Source organism: Pinus tabuliformis, chromosome 2_1 (genome assembly GCF_031772625.1).
Source record: "Pinus tabuliformis cultivar Carrire ecotype Pingquan chromosome 2_1, CPIR1, whole genome shotgun sequence".
Lineage (NCBI taxonomy): Eukaryota > Viridiplantae > Streptophyta > Pinopsida > Pinales > Pinaceae > Pinus > Pinus tabuliformis.
Genome location: NC_142299.1, coordinates 950,146,958 through 950,155,579, shown reverse-complemented (window position 1 = coordinate 950,155,579; position 8,622 = coordinate 950,146,958). Strand labels below are relative to the sequence as shown.

The 8,622-nt window shown below is 35.7% G+C and overlaps 1 pseudogene; it reads left to right on the top strand.

Annotated features, from left to right (window-relative positions):
• Window positions 1-5,304: 5,304 nt before the first annotated feature.
• On the top strand, window positions 5,305-8,295 carry LOC149203797 (pentatricopeptide repeat-containing protein At4g30700 pseudogene; annotated as a pseudogene).
• The last annotated feature ends 327 nt before the right edge of the window (window positions 8,296-8,622 follow it).

The following is an 8,622-nucleotide window of genomic DNA, read 5'->3' as shown; positions in this document are numbered from 1 at the left end:
AAGGCTTACAGGCCCCAATGGGGTAAGTTGGAACATCAACTTCCTAGGGTCATAACTTTGGCATACAATCTTTGTTTGTCACACATGACATCCTAGTGGAAAGGTTTATTCAAGGAGTACAATTTTCAACTATTAACATCAATATATGCTTGTCGTCATCTCGTTTCCCCAAAAAATACAATTTAGGGCCTCAAAACGGCTTTGGAAGTTCATGACCTAAAAATTGCCAAAAATAGAAAACTGTAAAAATAGGAAAGTTGTGACATGAGCCAATGGAATATGTGTGTGACCACCGATATCCACTTGGATCATTCACTAATATCAATGAGGACAATTTCCTTACCTTCCTTAATCTTGAAATATCTAAGTATCAAAATAACATTATAAATGCAAAATTTTCAACTTAAATAATACCATTACACTTGATGTCACGTAAAGGAATGCTCAAAGATGTTGAAGCCATCCCCCCTTTGTGTGGATAATGTGTAATAATCCCCACATAACAACAACAAAACTTCAAAATCTAATGTAGGTAAGAAAAGTGTCTAGGAAGTCAAGTATGCATTATCGAATTGGTTAAAATTGGGTGTTGCTGTCACCCCCACAAAGTTTTGAGTCCATACAATGACATGCTTGTGCTTGCATAAATGAATGGGACTAAGTACTAGCCCTGAGAAACTTTGGAAGAATAGATATTCCTCATGTATTATTAGCTAAAAAAAACTTCCATGGTGTAGCCATTTTTTCCCTAACTTTAAATCTAAAATAATGCAACTGCCCCTTGCTCATGTTCACTGAAAACTTGAGTAAAAGAAGTATTTAGAATTATCGCAGTGTGGTTATGACATGATGTTGTAAATTAATAACTCTTTTAAGTGTCAAGATTATCCATAATCAAGCATAGCCCTTCAAATATATAAGATCAAGAAAACCTACTCGAATAACATGTTCAAAGGAACCATGAAAGTATTAGGAATACTTGGGATAAATACAACTAGACTTTACCACCATGTTAGAAAGAATCAATGTTTTGGCTTGACAAACAATCACAAGTTGCTCTGAAACCAAATCATATATAATCTATGAGTTGTTGTTTATATAACTACTTTTTTTATGGCAAAGACTTATTATGCATTGTGATTTTTTATAATCACACTTGAACTCAATATTTCATCAACTTTAATACTGGTATATATGAAGGTTACACAACCTCTTTAATAGAATGCCTAATGCTAAATAGTATTTGTGATTTTTCTTATGACAACACAATGCAAAAAGATATTTATTGCATGTTACAAAAGGATATTTATTACATTAGTGTATGGATGGTGATAAGAAATCTTAACAAATATTTTGATTAGGTTAACAATTCTTTGATGTAACCTCATTTTAATATAAACGATTCAAAAATAAACGATTCAAAATAAAAGTACTATGAAAAAACATATAAATAACTAACATAAAACTACAATAATATAAAATATATCTACAACGTATTACAAGTCTATCCAACCTCCAACACAACCAAAACACTGGCAACCTCAAGTTCACATACACATATTTACGACGTCTATCTCACATATACAATAAGTCTACTTAATAGATATATTTTGCATGCATGAATAAGTTTTATTAACTTGGCTCTCATGCTTACCCAATTAAGCATTCTCAATTCTTTTAACAATAAAGGATTATGAACAAATATAGATATGAAGAACAATAATCATATTTGACTTTATAAAATAACAATTATCTATATAATCTATGAATGACAAGGTAACAAAATTGAGCGTATTCTTGCTCGATACTTAGCCCTCAGGTATCAAATGTTGACTCAAAATCAAAATCAAATCTCAACAATTTGACAAATATCTAATAACATCATGCTAAGATTTTTTATTGCCATATGTAACATATGAAACTGGGAATAATATTATTATATAACCATAATAACTTTTAATGAAAACTTCTTGACTAAGTGTTCATTCCAACATGAAAATATCCCTTTGTTGTTATCCTTCATTCACTATGTTCCCATTTCTTAGTTCAAATCTTAGATCTAGTCACTTGGGATAGTTCTTTTGGTTGGGGAATTTTTTTTTGAAATGAAGATCTTAACCCTAAGGAAATTAGAGGATTCAAAGAGAGCTATACGGTAAGTATTTTTTATTAAAAAAAAATTAAGTGAAAATTTTTATAGGGTGGATATTTAAAAAATATGTTTTTATAAATTTATATGCTAAAATTCTAAATAAAATTCACCCTACATTATTATGATTCTACTTTTGAGGAAAAAATATTTTTTTTTTCAAATTTATTATATTTAATTTAATATTATCAATTGCCAAATAAATTACTTTATTTGGTTAATCATTTTGTGTTCAGAAAAAAGTGTAATTTTATTATCAATTGAAATAAAATTACATTTTATAGATACATGACTAATATGTATTTAGAGATAAGGAATCACTTGGATCCATTAAAATGGTGGCTAAAAACCCTCATAACTAAGCAAAACAAAGAAAAAACTAGGTAGAATGCCTAACAACTTGTATAGTTGTAGAAATCATCCACTTTTCCTTTCTTCCCTTTCTTCTTTTTTACTTCCTTCCAAACCCCCATGACAAGTTGGATAATAGCTAATGTCGTATCCATTGTATACATGAGATCTTTTGGTTATTGGTATCATCTCATTCTTCGTTGTTATTGCTTCATGTACTATAGGAATTTGTGTGACTCCCATCTCTGTGTTCTGATTCAGATCTGTTGCCCGGGGAGGGGGCTCCTCCTATGTTATTATTTCAGTCATTTCCTCATTTTCTTTGCTTGGGGGTCCTTTTGATCTACCTCCTCTTCATTGTCAGAAATAGGGGCTCGTAGTGTTGCCAATTCTTTGTTTTAAGCAATTGCCCTTTCCTCTTATTTGTTGTTTTTTTGGCCAGGGGGAAACTATCTTGTAAGTGTCTTGTTTGTTCACATATACAACATCTAAAGACTGTGTTTTCATAATCTAGACTTTGTGTCCATTGTTTAGCTGGATGCTATCTGGCAGCCCCTTGCTGAGGTCAATCTACACACAAATGCGGACGTATGTGAAAAGCCCCTTTGTTATTCTCTCACTGTTTGTTTTAATAAAATACTCCCGATGCGTTTTGATGTCTTCAAGAACTATGGTACCAAAAGGGGAATAGGAGGTTAGGCAGACAAACCTAGAGGGACATTTTTGTTACTTACATAGCTCATGAGTCAAATTCAAGGTTACCGGGGAATAGTGAATAACCCAACTATTCCCCATAACCATGGTCCTTCCTCCATAATTTTCTGGTTGTCTTCTTTTGAGAAAGGGCGTACAACGAAGAAACCCTTCGAGCATAAGTAGATGTCACATTCTGAAGTCTAGTTTATGTAGATCCATTGGTAGAGGTCCTCAAATTTAGGCCATAAGACATTAAATCTACAAATTACAACCTCTTTATGAAAATATGAGAACATGTTATTTACCTATGAGTTCCAGATCTCTAATTGTGGGTGTTTCTCCATCTTTTCCACTATGTAAGGCCCACGTAGTGTCCCGATTAGGGTTGTGGCCTTAGCATGTTTTGCACCCCCTCTGGTTGTTTCTTTGTAGGAGGTTTAAGGGCCAGGTCCTATTCCTCTAGGCAATCCTGATACCAAGGATAAAGTAGAGCCTCTACTTATCTTGTATTCTTTGAGGGTCCTCTTGTCTTGTAAGAGTTTCCCTTCTGAGATGATCCTTTGCTTTATTCTTGGGAGTCCCTCCCACTATTGTATCTTGTTTTTGATGTTCTCCATTGAGTCCTCGTCCTTGACCCAAATCAATATGGATCTGCCAGTAAGGGTTTTTATAAATATATGGAAATTCCTATTTTCCTTTGTGCAAAAACCCTGCTTCTGATCTAGATTTTCAATCAGATCTACTTTGATATGGGTTCTAAAGAATGAAAAAGCGTATGGATTTGTGCATGCAGACTTGAAACCATACTCGAAAGCTCACTGAGTATGGATCAATTTATATATATATATATATATATATATATATATATATATATTTTAATTAATTAATTTAATTTAATTTAATTAATTAATTTATATTTATATTTATTTATTTTTATTATTATTATTTTTTTTAATTTTATTTAATTTAATTATTTATTTAATTATTATTATTTATATATATATATATATATATATATATATATATATATATATATATATATATATATATATATTTATTTATTTCTTTATTTTTTTTTTAATTAATTAATTAATTAATTTTATTTTTTCTCAGTAAGATTGACTCCAATTTTGGGGGCAACGGAGCAAAAAAGCTTGAGAGCGGATGAGAGCGCATCGTGGAGAAGGCATCCATTTATGCTTGGGTGAAGTGAACATCGCTGATGCCAACACCCAAGAAAAGGAGCTGGCAAGAGTTACTGGGACATAGGAGAAAGGGGGTTTGAAAATCCTCGCTGGGTGGCTCACCCATCGCACCAACCTCAAACAAAACAAAAACGAACCAAAGTAGGCAGAGTTTGGGTTATTTATCGGACTATGGTCTTTTACTTTATGCGTAGAACAACGATAGGCACATGGAATTCTTGCTATACCTTACCTTCTTGTACTCACAATGGTAAAAACACATGCTACAATAGAGGAAAGGCCGATTCGCTACAGACGAGGGCTTTTGAAATCTTCAGTCAACTCTGAAGAGAAAGCAAGGAGGCAGAACTTTGCACCATAGCACATCCTTAAAGCTAAAATTGAGACCTTGGTTCATAGTGGTGGGAGGGAGAGAACGACAACAATAGTAAACCCTAATCTCCAGCGTGAGCTCCATCACTCTAAAATTCTTCTTCTTATTTATTTGGTTAATCATTAACTTAATTATTGTTTAATTTTTTCAACTAGGTTGAGCTTAGCCCGAGGTCAACTTCAATGTTGGATGGAAGAATGATCTTCCCACGAGTAAGATGCTATCACTGAGATTGTGTGAAACTCAGTTGAACTTGGATGCCACTTGAAATAGTTTAATTTCCTCATAAATGCCTCCCATCCTCAACCCCTTCTTATAAAATTTAAACTAGATAAAAACTAAAGCTCAAGGAAAACCAACTAATATACCTCTCTCATAAATTATTTATTATTTAATTTATATTGTGAATCATTAACTTATCATTTGTCAAATATGTACATCTACATTACCCTTCAAACTTTGCACTCGAGATTTTATAATCTAAAAACAATTTCAAAAGGCTATACCACATTTCAAAGTGAAACATTTATTAGCCACCAAATACAAGAATTTCCTAGTAACTTTTTTATGCCATTGAGATGAGGCTCTGGGATCTGATCACATACTTTTGGAATGGAAATTACCGATGTATCAATCACAGCGACAAGAATCTCTGGATTTTCTTTGGTTTGTAACATTTCGCTTGTGGGATGATCTCAGAGTTCCACTCTGCGCACAGATGCCTAATCCTATGTTTGATTTCTTGATGAAAAGTATCAGAGTTTCTACGAATATATGGCCTGCTATGCTACTCGTAGACTCACTCATTCTCGTCCCTTTCTATCATCTTCATCGATCATGGCTTCCCCGGCTTCAACCATGGACGAGCAACTCGTTCCACCGTGTTCCCAAACCAAAACACATGTTAATCTCTTGCAGGATTGCACCAACGTGAAATCATTAAAACAATGTCACACCCAAGTGCTCATAAAGGGACTCGAACAAAACATATTCTTGGCAACTAAACTTGTGAACATGTATGCCATGTTTAACAGTATGGCGAATGCACGCCAAGTGTTTGACAGTATTTGTAAACGAAATGTTTTCCTGTGGAATGCCATGATCAGAGGCTATGCCTGGAACGGTCCCTGGGTAGAAACTTTAATGCTTTATTGTGAAATGCAGCGAGCTGACATAGAGCCAAACAAGTTAACCTATCCTTTCTTACTCAAGGCCTGCACTGCGTTACTGTCTCTGCAAGAGGGCAAGCAGATTCATTCTCAAATAATTAGAAGTGGACTTGAATCGGATGTTTATGTGAGCACTGCTCTTGTTGATTTGTATGCAAAGTGCGGAAGTTTAGAGGATGCACGGCAAAAATTTCACGGAATGTCTCAACGGAATTCGGTTTCCTGGAACGCCATGATTGCAGGATATGCCCAGAATGGGTGTGATTATGAGGCTTTGCAGTTGTTTCACCATATGCAACTGGAAGACATGAAACTCAATGAAGCGACCATATTAAGTACTATTACGATTTGTGCCGGGTTAGGAATTCTGAAACAGGGGAAAGAAATTCATGGTTATGTGCTGAGAAATGGATTTGATTCAGATGTCTTTGTGGGTACTACACTTATAGAGATGTATGCCAAATGTAGGGGGATAGAAAATGCAGGCCGTGTGTTTGACAAAATGTCTAGAAGAGATGTGGTATCCTGGAATACGATGATTGCAGGGTACGCTGAGAATGGATGTGCGAATGAGGCATTCAGACAGTTCAGGAAAATGCAACTGGATAATATCACACCCAACTCGATCACCATGGTAAGTTTACTACCAACATCTGGTCATTTAGAAGCTCTAAAACAAGGCAAGTGTATCCATGGTAACATAATTAGAAGTGGATTCGAATCAGATGTTGCTGCAGGGACTGCACTTTTTGCTATGTATGCCAAGTGTGGGGATATCGATATTGCCCAGCAATTCTTTGACAAAATGCTTGAAAGAGATGTGGTCTCATGGAATGCAATGATTGCAGCATATGCACAGAATGGACATGCTAATGAAGCCTTGACACTCTTCTATCAGATGCAAGATTTTGATGTGATACCCAATTCAGTCACGATGGTGAGCGTGCTCCCAGCATGTGGCCATCTAGCAGCTCTGCAGCAAGGTAAATGGATCCATGATTATATAATTAAAAATGGATTTGAATCAGACGTTTCTGTATTGAATTCACTTATAGCTATGTATGCCAAGTGTGGGAGTATAGATATTGCTCGTCAAGTCTTCGACAAAATATCTAAAAAGAATGTCGTTTCATGGAATGCCATGATTGCCGGCTATGGAATGCATGGGCAAGGTAGTGATGCTCTTTCACTTTTTTCTCTGATGCAACAAGTAGGCGTGGAACCAAATGCTTACACCTTCATTAGTGTTTTGTCTGCGTGCAGACACTCAGGCCTGGTGGATGAGGGACGGCGATACTACAGTAGCATGATTCACGATTATTGCATCACACCCAAGTTAGAGCACTATGCATGCATGGTTGACCTTCTTGGTCGTGCAGGGCATCTGTATGAGGCACATAACTTCATCGAAAAGTTGCCAGTGGAGCCTGATGCTAGCGTGTGGGGAGCCTTGCTTGGTGCGTGCAGAACTCACTGCAACACTGAGCTAGGAGAACATGTTTCAGAACGCCTTCTGGAGTTAGAGCCTGATAATGCTGGGAATTATATATTACTATCTAACATGTATGCTCCCGTTGGAAGATGGGAGGATGTGGCAAAGGTAAGAACAGTCCTAATTAATAGTGGGTTGAAAAAGTCTCCAGGTCGCTCCTGGATTGAGATAGAGAATACAGTTCATGCATTCCTTGCTGGAGACCAATCACATGACCAGTCAGAAGAGATCCAGAGACTGTTGGAAAGCTTAACTGGACAGATGAAGGATGTAGGGTATGTGCCTGACAAGAGCTTTGTCCTACATGATGTAGAGGAGGAGGAGAAGGAATACATCCTTTGTAGCCACAGTGAAAAATTGGCCATTGCTTTTGGTCTCATTAAAACAATCCCTGGTACACCTATTCATATTACCAAAAACCTCCGGATATGTGGTGATTGCCACAGTGCTACCAAGTCCATCTCCAAGATTGTCAAGAGAAAGATCATTGTGAGGGATGCAAACCGTTTCCATCATTTTGAAGATGGATCATGCTCATGTGGAGATTATTGGTAGCACCAACTATAACATAAATGAAAACTGAAAACTGGTTACAAACTTATTTATTGTACTTTGTTGGAGCCAGCGAGGAGGTTAGAGGTGCCATTATTGTTATAAATCTAATCAAATGTTGGTAGCACCAACTATAACAAATATGAAAAGTGAAAACTGGTTACAAACTTATTCATTGTACTTTGTTCGAACCAGCGAGGTTAGAGGTACCATTATTGTTATAAATCTAATCAAATGTTTGAGATCTCTGGTGCTATTCTTTCATGATACAAGTAGCGATGTAAATTGGCCTGCATATAGTTACCGATATATTAGAACTATTGGACATTCAGATTCTGATATATTAGAACTATTCGATATTTGAGGTTCTAGATAGTATCTTTGATGAAGGGCAAAGTACGTGTTTGGAAGCATGCATTTCCTTAAATGGAAAGTAAGAGTCTACCAGAGTCATCACTCAAAATGTCATCGCAAGCCCTTTTAATGTGTTTGCATCATGTTAGGTATTTAAATACTTAGGAGTTGGTGAAGATCAACTTGGCCTAATGTTTTTTTAAGTAAAGTATACTTCTTTAGTGTGTCTCTTTAGCATGCATTTGTAATTGTGTAATCAGATGGTTACGATATGTTATAGA